Source organism: Alligator mississippiensis, chromosome 5, assembly GCF_030867095.1.
Source record: "Alligator mississippiensis isolate rAllMis1 chromosome 5, rAllMis1, whole genome shotgun sequence".
NCBI lineage: Eukaryota > Metazoa > Chordata > Crocodylia > Alligatoridae > Alligator > Alligator mississippiensis.
In genome coordinates this window covers 18,801,498-18,825,227 of record NC_081828.1, presented here as the reverse complement: position 1 = coordinate 18,825,227, position 23,730 = coordinate 18,801,498, and the positions used below count along the sequence as shown (strand labels likewise).

Genomic DNA, 23,730 nt, shown 5'->3' with positions numbered 1-23,730 from the left:
CACTGACTGGTTATGCCCAGGCTCCTACATATGGCCTGACAGCCCCTTGTAAATGTGGGCACTGAAGTGCCTGTCCCATGTGATCTGGCTGAGCACCTCAGCCTTGCCCCACAGTGCTATCAGGTCTGCAGTCTCATGCAACCAACTGGGGCACTAGGAGGCAGCAGGTGGCATCAGGGAGGATGCCACTGTGGCTCCCATGGCAGCGCTCTGGACCTCCATGCAGTGATATCGTTGGGTCTGGGCAGCTGCCTACAGCGCCCAGCACAGGGACACAGGGCAGAACTGGCAGCCGCGCAGTGATGTGGTGCCAGGCAGCAGCTGCAGGGTCTGGGTAGGCTACGGTGAGCTACCTGCAGCCAGGTGGAATTGGCCCCGGTGGCCTCAAGCTGGCTGCAATTGACCTTGGGTGCTAGCAGGTCTGGCAGGAGCCTAAAACACCCTGCAGGGCTGGACAGCGTGGCCCTGGCAGTTGCATGGCACTGTGGTGCCAGGGAGTGGTGCAGGGATACAGGCAGGCTGCATCAGCTGCCCTGCAGCCTGTGCTGGGGGACACAACAGTTGGGTATGGCCACAGGCTGCATGTGTGCGCCCCGGGGCCCCAACAAGGCCACAGGCTTTTAAGGGCCTGTGGCTGGAGCTGGCATAGAGCCAGGCCAGCCCCAGGCCAGGAGAGGCTCCCAGCCCCAGGGCCGTGGGGCTAAGTTGAGGCTGGCCCCCTAGTGGCAGGGTTGACTGGGAGCTCCCATTTAGCATCTACATGTGCATTACTGTGCAGTAACTACTCACAAGTAAATCTGCTACTTGCACTTTCAGGTACCAAATTTACTCGTGAGTAGAGCAGTTTACTGTGCAGTAAGCATGTGCGTGTATAGCAACGTGGGTTGCGTGTCTAGACGCACATGCTTACTGCACAATAAACTGCTCTACTGTGCAGTAAAGTGTCTCACGTAGACGTATCCACTGACTAGTAGGCATTATCAGATTTGAGCAAGCATGATTTTGGAAGTTATTAATCAATGGCGCCCTTTTGTAATATTCCTTTTTACCTGGGTACCAATAGAATGTCTCCTCCCAGCACTATGTGCCCTGCTTCAGTTTTCCTTTGCTTCCTAGAGATTCAACAAACCTACATTTATTTTTTTAACACTAATACAAAAATATGTCCTACCTAGAAAGGGGCAATGGAGAGAAAGTAGTTTGTATCATCCAAATAGCATCTCACAACAGATCTAGTTTCCATTCTGTGTGATAATAAGCAAGCAGGATTATCAGAGATAAAGGTTCAACAAACTATTCATTTTCTAAGGGTGTACACAATAAATCAGAGTCAAACTAACAGACAAGCCTCAATAGTGGGAGTCAAAATAATTCTAGTTATATGATTCTTGGCAACAAGGGTCTTCTCAAAAAACAGTGGTAAAACCACTTGTATTAGTCAGTCTGCCACCTCCAAGTACATTTGATTAATTTGTCCAATGAAAGAACAGCCCTAAGTACTGACTTAAATGCAGTGTGGGCAGGGCGATAAGTACCAAAGTTCTCTCCTCCCCTTACATCCTGGCTGAAAATGAAAACACACATTAGGGCACAAAGACAGAATCTTTTTATACCTGTGCAGTATCTCAATGCATAGTTTCAGAACATGGCCACACCAGTTTGTAGGAGTGATTTCATTAAATACCATTAAAACAAGCAAGAGGAGGCCTGAGCAGCATAGATGGCATGTACTAGTGCAGCTCCCCAGCCTGGTTTTAAAGAAACCTGTGCTTCTGGAAGATCTCTGTAAAAACTAGGTTATAATTAAGAGTTCAAACCAAATTCTATTGGTGCCAATGAAAAGATACCTAATGACTTCAAATTCAAAGGATTGCTATCATGATCACTAATCACACCAGATAAATTTTAGTAAAGGAACTGCCTGCCTACTATTAGGTTTATCAAACACTTAGATATATTTTAAATTAAAACTTTTTTTGCAACCTCTTGGCATCTCCCATCCTTTGAATTGCAGTCCATTAGTGAATTATATTCCCCAGGTCTCAATTTATATTTCTTGGGGGCAGTGGGGATATGAAATACAGAAATGGGATTCTACCCTAAATTTTAAAAGTGAGAAAGAAAAAACCATCTTAATGCTTAAAAATTCTTAAATTGGGGTATCCCTAATAGAAGAGCTAGGAACATGAACATACTACACACTTCACAGTATTCTTTCTTTTTTGTCTACCCTCCCAAATATGTCCACCCACATATAAGATTGAGTTCCACTTACACTTTCCAGAATTTTTTCCCCTGAATAGCTCTCCTCATTTTGCTTACTTCTGTTCAATAAAGCAAATAGAAAAACACCATCTAAACGATTCCTTCTCCCGTTGTAATAATTTCAAAATCCATTTCACCATCTGCAGAATGAAAAAGTTAGCAGTTAAAATTTAATTTTTTTTGTGAAAATGACCTTATGTACCATGCACAATCAGAATGCCATTTTCTTTTAATGATTCCTTTCTAAATGTCTTCAGACCTTAAAGAATATGTACAGCACATCAATTGTTTAAACAAAAAGTGTGCAATATACAAGTTATACTCTATGGGGACCTGATAGATAAAAACACGTAGCCAGATGCTTAGCTGGAATCAACTAGTGTGGCTTCATTGGCTTCAAGAGGAGCAGGAAAGGCCTTTAGTGAGATAGGATGGAACAGTGCATGAAGCAGTAGATTTGAATGAACTCAGGAGACATGGGGTCTCTGCCCACACTGTGACCATGGGCCAATCATTCGAACGTTTCACTTACCTGTACATTTCCATTCCTAGCCTTTGTCTCTGTGTATAGTGCTCACCACAATGAGCTTCTAGTACCATATTAGTGCATAGTCTAGAGGTGAAATAATATAATAATGTAGAGCAACTGAAGATCTGGTCCAAGATCTATAAAGTGGAAGTATAATACTGTTGGATAGCTGGGACAGATAGGTTAGGAGATGGCAAAGGAGGAGCTGAATTTTCAAGGGGTAAGAAATTAAAATATAGTGCAGGTTGGTCATTACCATAATGGTGGGCTCCCAGATCCCATTTGTTCAATGCTCCTCAATAAATTCAGGTGGGCTTTGTTTTGGTTGGGGGAGGGGTGTTATTTTGTTTTTTAAAGAAGCTTCCTTTTCCAAAACCAATCCTTTTGTTCCTGTCTGTTAGTGTGTCAATGGCTCAGTCTCCTTTGGATAACAAATTCTCCACTGCACCTTTGGTTATCATTTACATATGTCTGAAAGAGCATCAACTGCTTGTAACCCACTACCATATTGATTTGGTCATGTTTCTAGCCACTCTGCAAGGGTAAATGATGGTGCAAGATGAGAAGTAGTAGGATTAAGCCACAGAACTCTAAAAAACTTTGCAACTCTCCCAACTTTGCTTTTTTAAAACATTGATCCTCTGAACACTGCTAGTGCACTGCCCAAAATATTGAAACCCTCATAAGAGGAAATAAGAACTGCAAAGAGATTGTCCTTGGCACCAGCAAAGGCAGAAAAACACTGTTTTGGTTTGGTTTGGTTTGGTTTGGTTTGGTGTTTTCCTGCTCTTCCTTATCTATCTGTTCCTACTATGAAAGTCAGTCAGATTTGACAAAGCTAAACTAGATACACGTAATTTGAAAATCTATGTCCATGGAGAAGCTTGAGAGTCCAGAGGACAGCTACACAAATGATTAGAGGACAAGAGAGCAGGCCTTATGAGGAGAGGCTGAGAGACATAGGACTCTTCAGCCAGGAAAAATGTAGGCTTAGGGGTGGCTTGGTGGCAGCCTATAAGTATATATGGGGTGTGCACCAGGAACTGGGAGAACATCTGTTCACCAGGACACCCCATGGGAAGACTAGGTCCAATGGTCACAAACTCTTGGAAGACTGTTTTAGGCTGGACATAAGGAAAAGCATCTTGACTGTCCAAGTGCCCAGGGCCTGGAATAGACTCCCCCCAGAGGTGATGCAGGCACCTACTCTGGATTCCTTTAAGAAACACTTGGATGCCTATCTTGCTGGGATCATTTGACTGCTGCTGACTGCCAGCCCTTTGGGCAGGGGACTGGACCTGATGATTTTGCAAGGCCTCTTCCAGCCTTAATGTCTATGAAATCTATTAAACCCATGGCAGCTGAGTAATTTAGAAGCTAGGATCCCTCTTCTGAAGTTCCTTCACTGAAGTCAATAGCTGTTATTGTTCTCCTTCTGTGCCTAGGAAAACAGGGTCCCAAGAACCTTGACTGTATGTAAGACTCTGGCAGAAGACCTGACAGATGTGCACTCTTTGCTGTAGCAGTATTTAAGAAGTACATCTCATCTCCCTAAATCAGCAGAGACAGGAAGTTGAGCATCAGAACAGAGACCAGCCATGTAATAAATCTTTATACAGAAGAGTCTATACATAGACCTTGCAATCCTTAAAGTCCTTTTCAATACCCTCTAGGCAACTGGTTATGGCCAACTACTGAACATGAAAAATCTAACGGTTTCCTTCTATGTCCTACTTCCTGACATGGCAGAACTAAGGAAGAGAAGAAATAATGTTTGGGAAGAAGAAGTGGTTCTCTTAATTACTCTTTAATTACTCATGGGACTATTCATGGGGCCACAGTTCTCAGGACCTTGCAGAACTGAGCCTAATCTCTGCCAATAAAGTTCTGCACTGAAGGCAGACAGTGCAAGCATATGGAGACAGCAGTCGAGTACAGTACACTGTGTGGAAAATTTTATTTCCAGAAGGCAAATCTGAAGTACTTTTAATAGCAGATAATTATCATCATCATTACACTTGCAGGGACATATTTTCAAAATATTATATGAAAATTTTGTGCACAGTCCCCCCGAGCAAATTACAGACCTTGAAAAAGAATATGTCTCTTGAGTTTAAGATGTGCAAAGAGTGACTTCCAGCTGACAAAAGCTTATCACAGTTCCTTCTGGCTCAGCCAGGGGTAGGCTACTTTTGACTCATTTGGAAAAAATGCTTACTTTGAACACAAGGGTTCAAGTTTGCCTCCCAGCTTGAATGATAAAGGATGTACACAAGAGGCCAAATTTAATTTAGGGAATAATTTTTTTCTGAATTGTGGGGGGAAGTTCTGCATGTCAGCTGATCCATGGTAACCACTTCGTATGTCTGCTCTATTTTGAAATAAGGATAAGCTAAGTAATGGTAATTTCACAGTTGTTTCATTTAGAGGTAAACTACCACAGTTAGCTTTCACTTGCCACAAAAGCAGACACATAAAGAAGTTACCACAGAGCAGTTAATAAGCAGTAAACCCCTTCCCCACTTTTAACTTGGCACAATTTGTTAGTCTGCCCAGACCGCAATATCTTAAGTCTGCTTTTACATATTAATTTTAGGTGGCTCTTGCAGCTCTAGGGGTGGGAGGCCCCTTTTGAGGGTGAGCCCCTGGATTGTCCACACATTTACACCTGAAACTAGTTTTAAGCACACTTTAGGCAGCTTAAAGTTACGCCACTTCAGGGCAGGTTTATCTCTGATCTGTGTTACCCAGCTCGTGTTCTATTAATGGGTGGCCACTCCCCACAGATGAGCTGCAAAAGTTGCAGGCCTCCAACATCCCAAGATGTAGTGTCCCCTCCCCTCCCCTCCTGTTCTGTGTGGAAAAACTTTCCACTTCCTGAACTCTACTGCCCAGGGGACAGTTCTGGCACTAAGTCAACTCCCCCCACTGCCACCAGGGGTGTGACCTTCCCACCTCCAGGGGTTAAACCCCATGCAAACAGTCTGCAGAATACATGCTAGCTAGCCATGTTGTAGGGCATGGATGGGTCCAGAAGTGGGGCTTAGAGGGGTGGGGGTGGGGAACAAGGTTGGAGGGCTGGATTTCGTCCCCATAAGCTGGGGCTTTCTTCCTGGGACAGGGGCAGTAACTCTTCCAAAACTGCCTTCTCTCACTGCTCCCACCACCCAGCCACCCCTGGAAGCATGGCCAGAACCCTCCACACCCAAATCCCAAAGTATTAAAATATGACGTCTTTTTTCATTTACTTCCTCTTTATTTCTTTTAAAATTCTTTTTTCCCTTTATTTTACCCTTCAGTGGCTCACTTCCTTCATTTCACCACCCTTCCCCTGCCCCTATTTCTTTTCCACCTCCTATTTCATTACCCACCCCCATCCCAAAAACTCTCCATCCCCTGGCTTCATGTTCCTGCCCCCCCAGCCCATCTGTCAACCCCCCCTCCACTGCCCACCTAGGACAGGGATAGAAGACTGCCCTGCTCACCAGCCCTCTAGTGGCAAGTATTAGCTGTGCAGGTTGGGGACAATCAGAGAAAGTTTTTAACCTTAAGGCGTGGCTGCTCCAAACTGGAGCTAGCACTAACACTGATCAACACCGGAGCAGCTCGAAGTGCATCGTGTAACAAGGCCCTTAGTTCCTTGCCACTTACAGTGGGGCCATTTTTAGAAAAGTGTTATGCTATATTATTTCAATAGATCTGTTGAACTGATTCTACAATAAATAGTGATCAGAGCACAGAACAGGTAGCTGGAATTCCCTAATTTCTATTTCTGACACTGATTCACTCTCTAGACTTGAGCAAATGACAACCTTTCTGCCTATATTTTGCTAGCTGTGAAACGGTATAATATAAGTACAGTACTTCACTATATCACAGACATGTTGGGAAGATTAATTAATGCATGCACAGCACTTTGAAAGTAGAAAGTGCTATATAAAGACAAAGTAACTATGTTTATGTAGGCACCCACACTTGCTAAACAAATAGCCACTCTTTTTTTATACCATACATTATGCATTGCTGCACCTCTGCTTCATTTCATTTCTATTTTCACTTTTTCAAGTTTCTAATGTCAGGACCTGAGCTTACACTCCTTACTCAGGTGAGTAGTAAAACCAACTTCAAAGGGATTTTTTTATGAGAGAGAAGAAACTGTGTGTTTGTAAGCACAAGCCCTTACACTTAACCTGTGTTTATTCTCCAGTGCTCCAAATGACTATTAATAAAATATTGTTTGCTAAAGCAAAAGAAAATATAAAGCTACCTTTTGTTTCCTTTCCAGATCATTTTTATATTATTGGGTAATATGAATTCAGTTCAAACAGAATAAAAGATGAAAGAGCTGTGCCCTACTACATTGTGCCTCAACTTGAAAGAGAGTAACTAGCTTGAGGAAACAGATACAGATGTAGCATTATTTATTACACATCCTTAGTGCCATTTCAGTGATTAATTCATTAGGGAAAGGTATTAACAATTACTTTACGTAAGCTGAATTTTTAATCTTTCCATTCCTCCCCACAACCTAGGCTACAAGGACTGTAAAATTGTACATTTATAAAACAGTTAGAAAAATGAAATATGACAGCTTAATAAATGGAAGTTTGCAATAACATTAGAAAAATATATTCAAGTATAATAAAGGGTGATTTAAAGTTGCTGTGTCTGCTGGCTGAAATAAGTGGTATCCTAACAGGACTGCAAGTCATATTGTGGGGAAATGCCAAATGGGGAAGGTTCTAATTAAATATCAAAGGCTCAATATTAACCCTTCTCATACAGACACTGGAATCAAACAGATAAAAATCCTGCTGACATCTGCATGTGCTTATTCAACTTCAGTTTTTCTTCATTCCCACAGTCTATATGATTTGCTTCTATCCACACTTGTCTTGTTTTATGGCTGTAGGAGATAAATGTTGAGACATAAGATAGCATTCTCCAAACCACTGGCAATGAATTATCTTATCCAACAATAGCACCTAGAGTCGCTAGTCAAGCAGCAGGGTCATATCATACTAAATGCTGCACCAAAAGAACCACACAATCCCTGTTCCAAGGAACTTACAGTGTAGGATTAAGGCAGGCAACCAGACAAATAAGTGTGGAATTGAGAAAGTAAAGAGGGATGTGTCAAGTCATCACAGATAGCCAGCCCACCCCATCATGGCAGAGGAAGGTTTTAAAGAGAGGCTTAAAGGCAGTAAGGTGGAGGCATTCACACTGTGATAGGAAGTTTTTCCCAGACCTGTCAGGCACCTTCCAGACAAGAACAGAATCTACTCCCACTTGCGCTCTCAGCACTGACTTTCATTAAGGAACCAGTCCTGCTTTTCACTGTACAGCCAAACCTCACATTAGTTTTCTGACTGAGCAGAGAAAAGCAGTGTCAGGACCTCAGTTCCCATCTCTTTCTGACAATTTAAGTTACCCAACCTTTGTAAATCATCCAAAGAGCATGCAGCACAGCCGCTTGCTCCAAAATCTAGTGAAGTACGCAAAAAGAAAGGACTCTCCTGGGGAGCATAGGCAGATACATTAAATCTGGGTCCATGCTGCAATTCCCACCAAAGGTGTCTCAAGTAAGTAGAATTTGAGGGAAATGCAGAGGTGGTGACATATATGAGAGGCTTTGTTTAAAAAATTAAAAGGAGCTAAGTTCAAGCAGCAATTCAAGCAAATTGTGTTTCATGGCAGCTAAACCATTGTGACGCTGGCTCCACAATTCTGTAAAAGCAGAGTTTGGATCAGAATTCAAGTACCAGAAAATGCCCATGGCCTTTGAAGCTTTTTGTATGCTTTCAGGTGCCAAAGCATGGAACAGACCATTTCAGTAGAACAATTTGCCAGAGAAAATACCAGAATATAAAAGGACAGCTATCAAAGGGTTAACAAAGAAATCCCTTTACCAAGGAAAATATCCCTTGCTCAAAACCGTACATAAACTTGCATAAGGAACATAAAGGAGAAACCAACTTCTTAACTCCCACCTTCCTCCTGTCCTTATACTAAAACTGGAAGAGACCTAGACACCCTTACTATTCTGGGTTTCCTCTGGATCCAGAAGCATCCGGCAGCACTTACAGACAGACCTGCTCTTGATGTGAGTGGCACTGATTTATCAAATGCCAACACAAGTATGGCATCGCAACAAGGAAACCTCCAAATACTCCCAGAGGGTTTCCCCTTTTATTCAAAATTGTGTTGGTGTTTGCCCCTTTTGTCACTTCCTCCAGGTCTGAGACAGCCTAGCTGATAAATTGTTTTTAATGGCTGAAATAAGCTAATAAATAAGGAAGGGTGGGAATCTGCAACAAACAGACAAGGGGCAGGTAGAAGTGGCAGAAGGACAGACACTAAGGGAAGATAGAGCTAATGGTCCATGACGGGGTGCTCAACATCTGGCCCACGGGCCAAACCTGGCCTGAGGGGCCTCAGAGTCCTACTCTGAAATATTTCCTTCTGCAGAAGCAAAACTAGGATGAAATACTGAGGAGGGAAAGTGTCTGTCAATATTCTCTGTTCAACCCATTTAAAAACGCCCAAACCATGTTAACCCCCTGATGAACAAATTGCACCCACATTTCAAAAGAGCACCATATCTATATGATTCAGTAGTCAGGCTGGCTTCTGGACATGACTATAATATGAACAATACTAGCAACCTCAATGGTACAGTGAGAGTTAACTCATGTTTGTAAACCATATAGAGATTGAAAGGCACTATAGAAATACAAAGTATTACCGTTATGAAGTCCTTCTAGAATGAAGGATAAGCAATTGGTGAAATTCATTTCTGATTGGCTTCCTTCTGTAAATATCACTGGCTTTGCAGAGGTGCAAAACTACTTATTCAGTACAATGTGCAGTGTGGGTGTGAGTCCTCTGAGTCATGGTGCCAAGACTGATATAAAGAAACCTATTAGAACAGCAGCAAGTAGAAGTAATATTCTTAACAAAAGAAACCCTGAAGAGGTCACCTATTTCTTTGTTGATACAAAGCTTAAAATGTGAGCACTTGAACTAGCTTTCTCTACCAAAGTTAGGTATCCCTCTATATACTAGAAGCACCATGTATATAATTTATAACACACTGACATCTGTATAATTAAAATCCCACAAAAAGCATTCTGTAATCTCAGCTTCAGTTTACTTCCTGCTATTAAAAATCACAACATCCTGGAGGTATCTGGATGGATATATATGGTAGGGTATTTGCACTCTATCAGAGCAGTTCTTTTAACAAGGGCTTGAATTAAAACACAGGCAGAATTTGCCCAGTATATTCTAAACAGTGGCAAAGGTAAAGAGGAAGAAAAAATGTATTTGAGTTTGTGTTATAAGGTAAAAGTAAAGGCAATGTAGACATACATCTGATAATGTTATTTATTTTATGATAAAGCCTAAACTCTACAGTCAGGGTTAAGGACCTGCTGTGGAAGGTGATGCAGAAACACATAGATAGGTATGGTCCCCACTTCAAACATAATGGCTACCCTAGATGTCTGATCCAGTTATGAATTGGTTTAAGCCTAAATGGTTCACTGAATTCATACTAACCATACTAAACATAAGTTTTATCATCATAGGATATAGCCTTCACCTACACTGTTTCAATTGAATGCACTGCCTTCTGGATACCTATGCCATAGGCCCTAGCAAATGTTACACTTAGGGCATAATTAACATGTTCATCATAAATTGCAACGTGCTGCACACTGATTTACGGCATGATAAAAGTGCAAACCAGCCACAATCCACAAATACCCACTTTTTGAGGGTCAGCTCATTGAAGGGATGGCTGCCTATCCAGGTTAGCCTCCTGTGGCACTTTCCACTCTTATGTCACATCAGGATGGCTTGTTCCCACTCTCCTTAAAGTACATCCAGCTCTCCTGGACTCCTTTTCACCTCAGATTTGCCTCCCAGGGCATACTGCCCATTACTTCACTGAGTTCTCTAAAGTCTTCTTTTCTCAAATTCAGTGTCTTTATTCTGCTGCTCTCCTTTCACCCTCCCATTAGCAGCGCCAGACACAGGAATGGGTGAATCAGGCAGCCGCCTGGAGCCCAGACAGACAGCGGGCCTGAAAATGATACATTTTTCCACTGTCCAATTATTATCATCATTGTCTCTGGTGAAGGGGGGCCCAAGACTAAAAGTTCTTCCGGGGCCACCAGGACTCTAGGTACAGTACTGCCCATTAGGATCTTGAACTCTATTCATGGTCATCGTCACAGTCTCAACTAATTCGTCTCTGTGAGCAGTAAGTTGAGAAGAGGTCCCTCTGCCCCCCACAACTGGCCTGTCTACCATCCGTATCAAAAGGTTAACCCCAACACTGTCCAAGAATTTGATTAACTGTTTGTGCACTGTAGTGTTTCTCTCCCAGCAGATGTCCTGATAATTAAAGTCCCTGATGAGAACTGGGTCCTGCAATCTGGAAGCTTCCTGCAATTGTTTAGAACAGCGTTTCTCAACAGGTGGGTCGCAACCCAAAAATAGGTTGCAAGAATATTTGAAAGGGTTGCGGCCAGGTCCTCAGAAAAGCCCATAAAATCACAGGTTTCCCCTTGCAGGCTGGCAGCATTCCAGCCAGCAAGCAGCTGCTTGGGACAATTGGAGGCAGCGGGCACACTGTGCATACAGATGTAGCCCGCATAGAGTGAGGCCGGGCCATGGGAGCAGCCCCAGCCACTGGATGCAGGTAAGTATCAGGAGCGGGGGATGGGTCCAAGGGACTGTCCGGAAGGCTGGAGGGGGTGGCATGTGTGCACGCACGTGCCTGCCTGCTAGCACCAGGGACAGTGGCCAGGTGCAGGGCTGTGCCTGGGCAGGAGGAGTCAGGGGAGAATCAGCGGGGGAAGGAGGCAGGGCAGTCCTTCGCAGTGGGGAGCTGCATGCCTGGCCCAGTGGCACAGGGCAGTGTCTATACCAGGGGCGGGCAATTATTTATGGCAGAGGACCGCTTACCGAGTTTTGGCAAGCCACCGAGGGCTGCATGACAGGCAGCCAGGGGCAAATAAATATTAATTTTCTAAATTTTTTAGGGGCCTCGTGGGCCTGATAGAATGGCCTGGCAGGCTGCATCTGACTCATGGGCTGCATTTTGCCCACCCCTGGTCTACATACACAGGGGTCCACACTTGCTGCTCACATTCTGGCCAAAATAAAACAGAGGCAGCTGGGGCCCCCTTTCAGCAGGCCTGGGGCGAGGCAAGGGACTGTGGATCGGGAGTGAGGGGCACCAGCATGGCCCAGGGGAACAGGGGGCTGTGGCTAGGGGATAAGGGGCACCAGCAGAACCAAGGGGTTTCAAACTCAAAATTTTTCAACAACCTCCAGTTGGAAAAGTTGTTCTTCTCCACCCTGTCTACACAAACTGTCCTAATAACACCTCTGTCTCCCAAACTCCCTGCTGCTATGTGTCTTCTCCCCCTGAACAATACTGAAGCTCTCAGGTTTCTTTAATTGAGCCTAAGTATCTGAGAGCAAAGTCTTTTGTTCTATTATGCAGCATGTGCTCTGAGGTTACTGTTGTCTGAGGACAAGATGCTTGCAGGACTAATCCTCACTCTCTTTACCAATCACCAACAGTCAATCTTCCAACCTCTCAAAAATCAGATTATAGTCTTGACCTTTTGATGCTCTAATGATTCATAAGATAAAGACGCTGCCCCTCAATGCTGCAAAAACTATGTGCTCCCAAGATAAAAGCTCTGAGTGGGAAGCAGCTTGGGATGGAGTCTGAGCTAGCTCCCTCTCCCTGCTTGAAATTTATTCAAAGCTTGCTCTCTGGAATATTTTGTGGATGGTAGCCAACTCGGGGGGGGGGGGGAGGAGGGGGGTGGATAGACATACACTATCTGTAATTTATATTTCGTATATGGGACAGTTTATAAATACTAGCCTAAGTGAATGTCTGGTCTTTTGTGTGAGACACAGGAAAGCCTGGATCACACAGATAACACAGATTACAGGCACAAGAATTTATCCAAGTTATTTCATGTCATTTATGACATGTAGTAGTGCCTCAGCATTTTACTCATGAGTAAAAACCTGACATATACAAAGAGCCAAAAAAACAGTTTCTGCCCTAAGCATCTTTATTGCCCATACAAATTAGAAAGTATGAATGCCATTTTACAAGGCACTGGCAAGAACCTCAGGTAAAAACCCTTGTGCAATTCTGGTCATACATGTTCAGGAAAGCACAAAGAAGGGCTACTAGAACTATCAAGAGAAAGAAAACTTATCTGGACAAGAGGAGACTGAAAGGAGATTATATTTTGGCTTAGCAAAATGAAAGCTAAGAGGGGATACGACTGTACTCTGTAGGCATATCTGGAAGATAAATACCACAGAGGATGAAGGGCTATTTAAGCTAGAAGATAGCACAGGCACAAGAACAAAGGGGTATAAAATGGTCATGAATAAATACTGGATGGAAATTAGAAGAAGATTCCTAACCTTTAGACTGATGAGGTTGTGGAAAAGCCTTCCATTTAGAGTAGGGACAACAACACAATGGCTGTGTCTATGTAAGACGCTTTACTGCACAGTAGATTAGTCTACTGTGCAGTAAAGCATCGCTGTCTACATATGCTCACATTTACTGTGCAGTAAATTAGTCTATTGTACAGTTAGTTGCTACCTGTAAATACAGGTAGTAAACTAACTGCATAGTAGATACTGCACAGTAACACACATGCTGACTCTGACTGGGAGCTGAATTCCCAGTACAGGCGTGCAAAGCAGGCCCTATTCGATTTGGATTCGGCCTGAATCAGGGACAGTGATTCAATTCGCTAGTTTGGATCACTGTCCCTGATTCGATTCAGCCAAATCCGAATCTGAAGATTCGATGCTGATTCAGAGAATCAGCGATTCAGACATAGACACAGCTTTAAATGTTTTTTCTACGTACCTTGAGGTACCAGCACAGCATGTGAATGCTGCGATGCTGGGGCAGATGGAGCTTCCCACAGGAGTGCAGCGATGCCCTCCATGTGCTTGGTGGTGAACCCGGAAGTGGACCGGAAGTATTCTGGTCCACTTCCTGTTCTGCTGGGGAGCGCAAGGGGGGGGCCCTCATGTCCCCCCAGCTGGGAGATCTGCTGCAGTGGGACCCCAGATGCCCCCTGCCCCAGGCCCAGGAAGCACCAGTTGCTAAGCTGGGAGAGCATGGGGGGGGCCCCCAGTGTGCTCCCCAGTGAACCTGGAAGTGGACCAGAAGTGCTTCTGGTCCACTTCTGGGTCTGCTGCCAAGCACGCTTGGGAGCTCTTTGTGCTTATGTGGGATGCTCCATGTGCCCCAGCATTGCAGTGTGGACAAGCTGCCTGCTACCTAGAACTATTTAGAAAAAACAGTTAAAGCTATGTCTATGTCCTAATCGCCGAATCTTTCCGAATTGATTCAGAGGGTTCTGATTTGATTTGGAGAGGTTAAAGGGTACTCTGATTTGATTCAGATTTGGAGATTCAGCCAACAAATTGGGCCAAATCTCCGCCAAATCGAATCAGGTACCAAAACATCGCACAGCCCTAATTCCCAGCCGCTGCCCGCTCTCCAGAGCAGTCAGCTCCATACAGCGCAGAACTGCTCTGGGGGACAGGCAAGAGCTGGATTCCCAGTCACCCCCTGCTCTCCAGAGCAGCTGGCTCCATGTCAAGCAGGGCAGCAGCCAGCAAGCCCCATGCCCCGCCCTGCCAAGCAGAAGGGTTGCCCACAGCTGCCCCATACCCAGGACAGCTGCTAGCAACCACCTGATGGGCAGGGAAGTATTTTACTGCACAGTAAGCCTGCTTTGAATTAATAGCATGTGTAGATGTGCCCAACCAGTTTTAAATTATATCTTGATCAGTTTAGGAATGGGAGTTTATAATGTGGTTACCTGCAATAGTAGAAGGTCCCTTCAGTACTCAGTCCTATGTTCAAACAGATTACATTCTTTGTGTCTCAGATGCCTGTCAATACCATGGCTCCTAGGTATAATGATAATAAAAATAATATTAAAATGGGGATAATAATACTCCTTACCTATCATGGGTGTTGTAAGGAAAATGCATGTGAGGTACTCAGGTAGTATGATGATAGAAAAGAAAAGAGTGTCATGTATCTAATACTGTGACAGGACTTAATTTGTAGGTGACAGAACACTGGATCCTGTTATGTGCCATGTGCTCTGCAAAGGAGAGTTGGCCTGGTTGTAGTACTTAACCTTTTTATAATACCTTTTAGTTTAGATCCCACTGATTTGCATCTGTACTTATTTTACTGATATAAATTGCCTAGCTGCTTGAGCAATATACTTAAAGAAATAGAAGGCATTAATTTAAGTAACTGTCATGCCCCATTCCTTCTGAATGCTACTATATGTCTGTTTTCAAAGCTTGCAGTGTGTGTGAACTTTCTGCAAAGTGGCTAATTCAAGGCAAGCTATAGCAATTTATCAAGTAAATTGGGTGAAGTTGCTATGGATTGTGAAGACGATGTTTTTCATATGAAAGTTGGCATTTTAAAAAAGCAACCTCATTGTTTCTCACAACATATTTGTCAGTTCTGTAAGGTTTGATGCTAATTTAAAAAGGACAAGGTTTTAGTTACCAGCTTTCTTGGAAACTACTAACTCCAGCAATAAAAGGCAACTTGCCTGACAAATCAACATAGCTCTGATTAAGATGACTGATCTCAAAAACTTCCAAGGAGCCAAGGGCCCTTAAAATCTCCAATCTTTACAGTGTGCTTTTATACATTTTAAAATCCATGAAAAATAATTACATTTGCGAACCTCTACTGCTCCAGTGTCAAGGCTACCTCAGCCCACATACTCTACCTGAAAGTTTCAGACACACGATATGGATCTTTATCTTAAAAGACTCAGAGAGCCAACTTCTGCTGATTGGTAATCTGCTTTCAAGTTAGCGGACTGTGCCAAATCCTCCGGGGAAAGGATTTAGCTTCCTCCCTTTCAAATGGCTGGAAAATATCACTGCTATTACTGCATAGTCCCCCTTTGAACAGGAACCAGATATTCTGGTCCTTGGACTGAGGTTAGCAGGATGATAGATTTTCCCCTCGCCCAGCACTGGCATGCCCTTGCAGTAGTATGGAAAAGTTCCAAACAGGGTTCTTGCTAAGCACTATATAAATACCCAGTAAGATACAGTCTATGCCCCACGAAGCTTACATGCTAACTGATACAAGATGCAACAAAGGAGGGAAGAGAGGATAAAGGCAACAGTAAAATAATCAAGTACTTACATGGGTTGGCTATATGCACAATTTGATGGTTTCAAGTCACAACAATATAATTTGTCCCTGAATGCTGCTCAGTCTAGAAATTGGTATTTGGGTGTTTTGTTTCGTTTTGTTTTTATAGATGAGAAACTTTTGATAAGGTAGGAATTATGGTTGTAAGAACTTGTTATGATTTATTATCACAGGAGCACCTAGCACAGCAGTTCTCAACCACAGAGAGATGGCCCCGCAAGGCTGGTGTGTGAACCTGACAGCCCCACTGACATCACCACTGTAGGATGAAACTGCCTCTTGTGCCTTGGTTTTTGGGAGGCACGCTGGAGCTGAACTGGGAAGTGGCTACAGCAGAAAGGCATGTTGCCCACGTAACATTATGCAGGCAAGTGTCCAACTGCTGCTGCGGCTCTTTCCAATTCAGCTGTAATGTGCCTCCCGAAAACAAAGGTGCTCAGGGTAGTTCTACCTGGTGGTAGCAGCATCTATCTCCAGCCTGTCACTGCCAAGCACCTTAGTTTTCAGAAGGTATGTTGGAACCAAACCACGATATAATGCAGGAAGATATCCCTTTCTGAAGAAGCTGCTTTTCAGGTTGGCTCTAATGTACCTCCTGAAAACCAAGGTTCAGGGGACAGTTCCAACTGCCCTTTATTCCTCTTTCTGGGCGACACCATGCAGGGTCAGTCTGGGAAGGGCTGCGGCAAAAGCATGCACTCCTGCCACAGCTGATCCTCAGTCTGGCTCTGCAGAAGGCATGCAGTATATGTCAACCTGTCTGCTGTAGGGGTTGCAGTGACTGTACCACAGCATCCCCTGGGCAGGCCCCCCTACCCTCCCAGGCCTTGTGTGCCTTTTTGCCCAATCCCTGCCCCTCCCACCCCCTCACCACTTCCCACATCCTGAGTGTGTAGCCCAGCACCTTGCCTCTGCTGGCCAGGCATCCCCAGGCTCTGTCCCTTACAGTTCCAGGGCTCAATAGTAATAGCATAGTAATTAATAATCAAATTATATTGTTTATATTATAATATTCATAATATATTCATTTTTAATGGGGTGCTGCTAAATCTGAAAAGTTTTGAAGGGGTGCCTCGGGTCTAAAAACATTGAGAACCTCTGACTTAGAGGCTACAACCAACTGTAAACAGAAGTTACACAAGCATAGCAAGAGAAAGTCCATCCTCAGAAGCACCTGCATACTAAACAGGTAAAAAGAGGAAGAAACACAGAAAGAAAAGGGGTGTAAGATCATACAGCAAGTTAAAGCCAAGAAAAGAAGCCAATTGGGGTGGCAAATGCTGGCTCCATTGAATCTTGCTACCTCTCATTAACTTATTTATAATAAAAGAAACATTGTCAATGACTTATTATAAGTAAGACCTTTTAGACTGTATTCAGATATGGTTTTGTGCAGTTAAGCTAAGTTTTTCCACAGTATTTTTATGCACGACTCCATCTGTGGATTGCAAAAGCAATTCTAAAAGAAGAATATCATATTTATACGGGGGCAAAATAGCAGCTTGTTAACAGAAGTACAGTCCAATCTAAGGCATGCTTAAAAGAAAACAACATGTAGATACGTACTCCTTTGTTTAAAAAAGTGCAAAAGAGAGCTTAAGGCCTGGTTTTCAGAGCTACTGGGCACCCACAACTCCCCTCTTATGCCAGTGAGAGCTGTATGCACAGCACTTTTAAAAATTAGATCCTTTGTGAATGTCCAAGCTTTACAGATTTCACTAAGTTCAGACATTTATGAAAGGGAAGCAGACTGAATGAATATTGTAAAAATTTTTTTATATTATTCTATTTGTGTTTACTTTCCACAAACAGCCTTGCAGGTGACTTCACTAGCAGGAATGTTCAAAGCAGTGATTATTGCTTCACAGAGGAAGGATTTTTCCCTTGTTTTCTGTATATTCTTCTAGGAATCCCAATTAAGACATTATTAATGTCCCTACAATTAATGGACAATTACTTTTTGTGTGACCTATGCAAAACAGCTGGAAGTTTGCGTCTCAAGCACAAATAATAATCTGCTCACACAACCATGGCAACAGGTTTCACCTTTCTGGGGGATACAGGAATATAGCTTAAAAAAACCGCAAAATACTGTAACTGCACCTTAGAGGCAAGCCCTTTTTTTGACTTCTTTCTCAAACAAAATTTCCAATGCTCAAGTCCTGTTATGAATATGAAAGCTAAAAAATTCTTGCACCATTTATGGTTTGCTCATGGTATGGAATTAAATAGTCACAGACTTAAATTAACCCTTTTAATTTGTTCCTAGATCTCTGACACTAGCAGTATTATGAGATGCCATGAGTAGACAGAGAATACTGGATACTCATATAAATGAGTACAATAAGAATGCTACTCACCTCACAGCTTCTATTGTTTATTTGGTATGTCCCAAATAAAAGCAGACATAGTAAACCTATCAAAATTATTCTAAACTAATGCATCCATCAATATAGTGCCTGGTATGTGAACTCCAAACATTGTAAGAAATAATCCATCTCAAAGCCTTTCAAGCATCAGAGCATTTCTGGTTTTGCTCAGCTTAGGAGAAGCAATACGGGACAGGCACTTAAGTCAATTATCTGCATAAAAGAATGCCAGTCCCAACTTGTTGCCTGTTGCTTACATTGTAACAAACTCTGGTTATCCGCATAACAGTTAAGCACATAAATCTCAGCTCTGGATCATAATTATACTTGGGTGAACTGTACAGAGATTAGGAAGGGAAAGCAGTGCAAAAGGGCTGTTATTTAGGGCTGTGTGAAATTTCAATGGGTGTTTAATTTCGAAGTTGTTTTGATGTGTTTCAAGCTCAAAACAGTGAAATCGAAATGAAACAAAAGGCTCTGAAACAGCTTCAAAACAAAACGAGGGCACTCAAAACATTTCAGAAGTTTCTAAACGTTTCGAGTTTTGAAGCCGGGCTTCCTTGCAGCTAAACAGAAACTAAGGAGAGGGAGGGGGAAGAGGAGGGAAGGGCTCTGTTATTGACATCTAGCTCCCAGTTCGATTCTCCAGCTCTCTGATCATTTCCCCGGCTCTTCCCAGGGGACGTGGGACCCCAATCTGTGCACCAAGCGCTGGAAAGACTGCAGTGCTGCCACTTGCTCCAGCCTGCTATGGCAGCCTGATGAAACCCAGTGTGCAGATCTGGGGGCCCATGCCTCCTAGGAAGAGCTGGGGAAACGATCAGAGAGCTGGGGGAAGCGATCAGAGAGCCAGGGAATTGAACAGGGGGCTGGGGAATCGAATTGGGAGCTGGGGGAATGTTAATGAATGTCATCCTGCATGCAGATCTAGGGGCCTGCACCCCGGAGGAAGAGTCTGGCCCAGCCTCGCAGCCCTCCCTGGAAGTGCAGGTCCCCAGATTTGCATGCAGGATGACAGCAAGTAGCCACTGCCGGCAAGTGATACAAGTTTTGCTTTGAATAGTTTGAAGTGCAGGTTCCCAGAAACCCCTAGACCTATCTCGATTCCTTCCCCCAGAAGGGGCTACCATCCCTTCAATTTTCGTCTATATCAGGCAAGAAATGACAAAGTTATAGGCATTTTCATGATTCCCCATTATAGCCTATGGGCAAAACGTCAAAATGCATCGAAACAGTGAAAGAGTTTCAACTAAACAAAAGGAACAGTTCTTCGAAATAAAACAAAACAATGAAACAAAATACTGTCCCTTTGAAGGGAAAAAACGGAAGTCGAAACAAAACTGCTGTTTCGCACAGCCCTACTGCTATTAGAAGCCTTGAAAATGACAGGAGCTTACCAGTTTCAGGTCTGCTATCAGACCTCATTTTCCAGGTTTAGTTACAGAAGTCATGAAACTGACTACTTCCCATCATTGTAAAGGCTTCCTGGAGCAGTCACAAACCAATCATTAGAAGCTTTGCAAATGATAGAGCTAGTGGGTTTCTGGGTTCTCAGTTACACTGAGAGAACTGTAAACTGCTAATTAAGCAAAAAAAAGTAGGCACTTTTTTTTAGAACCAAGGCCATGCACTAGAACTGACTCCACTATATAATGAAACTATTTTTTGCAGCTGCAGGAAGACTTTTACAAAACCTTAATGTTGCATTTTATTCTAATGATAGTAAGATTTATGCAGATCTTGATATTTGGTGAGGAGCTTCACAGGTGAGAGCCAACTCTCTGGAAAGCTGTGACCTGCTCAAATGATAAATTGTTCATTTTACTAGAACACCAAATATGTACAGGAAGTGAAATATGACAGACATTGAACCAAAGCTGCAATTGCACAAGTAGTATCTTAATTTGATGACATCACAAAAAGCAAAGCTAATAATGAAGTACCAATGAAGATTTTTGAGACTGTTAATGTAGAAATAGTAAACATATCAGGTTTCTGTTAAATAGACTTGGTGAAATCAAATATCAACCACAGTGAATCATATCAGGTATCAAATTACTACTAGTGCACAGGCACATTTGCCAAGGTAGCAGAAGAAACCATTTAATCAGCTATTTGAATAACAGTCTAAAATAAACTCATTTCAATTTGAGCCAGATCCAGTGATGTCACGATGTTAATAAAATTCTTATCAACTCATTCTCAATAGTATAGTATGTTTAAGACAAGGCAAAGCAGATTTAAGTATAGAAATGTGGTTGACCAGAATAAAAGAAATGAAAAATTGATCAATCTTCTTCTTACATTACATAAATGGGGAATAATTGAGAAAATAAGGGCCAGATGGGATAGATGAATTTTACACAATCATCTTTATGGATTTTAGGAGGATTCAAGATTTAAGCCGTCCCAAAACTGTGTTTGCAGTTTTTTGTCATGTTTGTATTTGTCACACTCTTGTAATACTTATATGCTACCAACAACCAATTTGTCTTTAATTTAAAAAGTAGTGAACTAAAGAAGTGCTCCCTTACCAATGTGTTTGAGCAGCTTCAAGAAGGAAGTCTGACAAACTTCTTATAAGTAACTTTTCAATAAACTGTGCCAGTTCACTGCCTTTGTTCTCTTTTGGCTTCTTAGTCCTCCCACCTTGATCACAGAATTTGATCAGCTCCACTGTTTAAGTACTTATTATCTTTACTACACAAGTGCCTGATTCTGTAACCTTTACTTCTGCAAGGTAGTACCTGGTCCTTTGAAGAGTTCCTTTCAGTAACTACTAATCAATATTGGCCAGGTACAGACATTACACTTGTACTGGTATAAGTGATCGGAAACCAATCTATACCCATAACAAAACAGGAAATCAGCACACAAAACTGGTCTATACCTGTAACAGAACAGAAGTTTGGCACACATAGATGGGTTTAAAAATGGCAGAACTCAGTGTAAGGGACTATGTAGACAAAACAGGGGCCCTAAATTAAAGTAGCAGGTTTTTAAAAACACCGCTTCAATTTAGGGCCCTTTAAACCCCTGTGTCGTGCACACACCCGAACTTACTTGCCTTTCCAGAGATGGGGAGAGGAGGGCGAGCTGCTGGCAGGTGGAGCAGTCCCTGGGCTACAGGGGGTGTTGATGCTTCCCTTCTCAGCAGCAGCAGCCCCCCACCAGAAGGCACCCGCCCAGAGGCACCCAGCTCGGGTGGTCCTGGGGGGACACCGCAACCGTAGATGGAAGCACCGGGTCCCTGCACAGCTCAGGCAGGCAGGCAGATTCCAGGAGAAAAAAAAAAAAAGACCTTAGGCAGAGCCTGCCTTCCCGGGCTGCTGCCAGGCTGCCTGCATGGGTTTCCTGCAGAGCTCCTGAGCTGCACAGAGCCCAGTGCTTCACTCCGTGGCTGTAGGGCAGCAAACAAACTCCTCCGAAGTTTTAGTTCGCTGCGTCCCAAGTCATTTAAGGTGCATTACGCCGCTGAATTTACTACAGCAGCTGGAATTACTGCACAATATGCTGCCAATGCATGCAAACACCAACATCATTAAAGCGGTGCAAAAGCATTTAACCTGCTTTAATGTGTCATGTAAACATGCCCCTCATTTTATCTACACATGGCCTAAGGCTGACTGTGCGTTCTACCGATCTAAACTATGCTGCTTACAGAAACCTGTGCAACTTAGATCTATTCCACCTCAGGCTTTTTGAATGTCTGCACCCAGCCAATATGTTTAGGGCCTCAGGGTGAGGCCCTAATTAACAGAGCTACACCTGTCTGCTATAGAAAGCTAAGTAACGATGATTTTATTGATCTACATACACAGTTAAGCTTGCCTCCCTACACATAACATGTGGCTCGGGTTTTTTCTTTATCATGTGTACAAGAATCTTGAAAAAATATTTTTAAATGATCAAAAAATCCACAAGTGAAGAATATCCCTTTCCCGGCACATACTTGAAGACATAACTGAATAGCTTTCAACAGCATTTATAAGCATATTTTTCTACATTTTAAGTCATGCAGCCACTTATTCTATTTGTGGCTGTTGCTAGGAAGTACACATCATATATAGCCTATTAGGTTGAATGTGAGAAAATCCTTCAATTGAAATAAAGAAGTTTGACTACTGTCTAGGTGGAGCTGAATGTCAGGCTGACAGGGTGTAAATATGGGTGACTGCATACACCACTATTAGGCGGTGTGGTGTAGTGTTCCTCTGAAAGGTGCATTCGTGACTATAGTAAACAGGGGCATATTGCAAAACACAACACACGATTCAAGAATGTCTCACCTACATCATGAAAGAAAAGATGCAAGGTTAGAGGGAACCTTTCTGTGACTTGTGACTGGTACTTCAGGTCCAAAGCATTCCTACACATGCGTAAAACTTGCCAAGAATATGATGTTATTATTGAGTAAACCTGTATTTAATATAATGTGATAGCAACTGCTCTGCTGTAGCTTTAAATTAAAAGGTTGGCATGGCAACAGATGTTCCCACACTGCTGTGTCTGCCTTGTGCTGCCATTTTGTTCAGGATCCCTGGTGGTTTCAGGATTAACCGCCTACAGTATTTCATTTTAAATAACTAAGTTGTTTTTGGCTGAAGCATCAAACAAGCAGCTGAAGCCTGGTATGAACTGTGTACTTTTTGTTGCTCAGCTGCTCTGTAATTTTAAAACCTGCCTTTATGAATTCAAGCTATTTTTGGTATTCCAAGCTTCTGCCTGATGTAATTTCATATGGCAGTGATAGAATACTGTGCTGAGAATTGGACCTCGATGAATAATTTATTCAACAAGTATCACCTTTTTTTTCAATTTACGCAAAACACATGAAGCAACTTTCTCAAACTCTTATGTTATTCACATATGTTTGTCTAATACTTTAAGAATGAAATCCGCCCCTGTGCTAAAGCCCAACACAAAGCTTTTGTCACCACTTAATTCCTACCTACAATCTGTGCTGGACTTCCACACCAGGGTTGATTTTGCTCTATAATAATCCGGGTCCTGTGGATTGTTCACAAACCAAGTCTGTCGTGCTTGATATTTGAAACTCAAGATACAAGCTGTTTTGGTTGTAAGGTGTTACAAGGTATATATTTGGGGTCTTTGACTAGACAAGAGTAAGAATTGGGTTTCTTGTGCAAGTATCAGCCTTAAAAATGAAATGCAAAGCTCTAGAACTCTTGGTTCAAAGACGATACCTTTTATTAGACCAACTAAGAAATTGCAAAAATATATATTTTTCTGCATGCTTTTGGGCTCACATGCCCTTCCTCAGGCTCAGG

At 42.9% G+C, this 23,730-nt stretch overlaps 1 long non-coding RNA gene across 1 annotated transcript in view; it reads right to left on the bottom strand.

Moving 5' to 3' along the window:
• The window catches only part of LOC132250617 (uncharacterized), a 54,380-nt gene extending 39,602 nt beyond the window's left edge, over nt 1-14,778 (bottom strand). Inside the window, exons 1-2 of the long non-coding RNA XR_009462209.1 lie at nt 14,692-14,778; nt 2,276-2,405 (exon numbers count right to left, since the gene is read on the bottom strand). This is a non-coding gene — a long non-coding RNA (uncharacterized LOC132250617). The remainder of the gene's footprint in view (nt 1-2,275; nt 2,406-14,691) is intronic.
• Between the last annotated feature and the right edge of the window lie 8,952 nt (nt 14,779-23,730).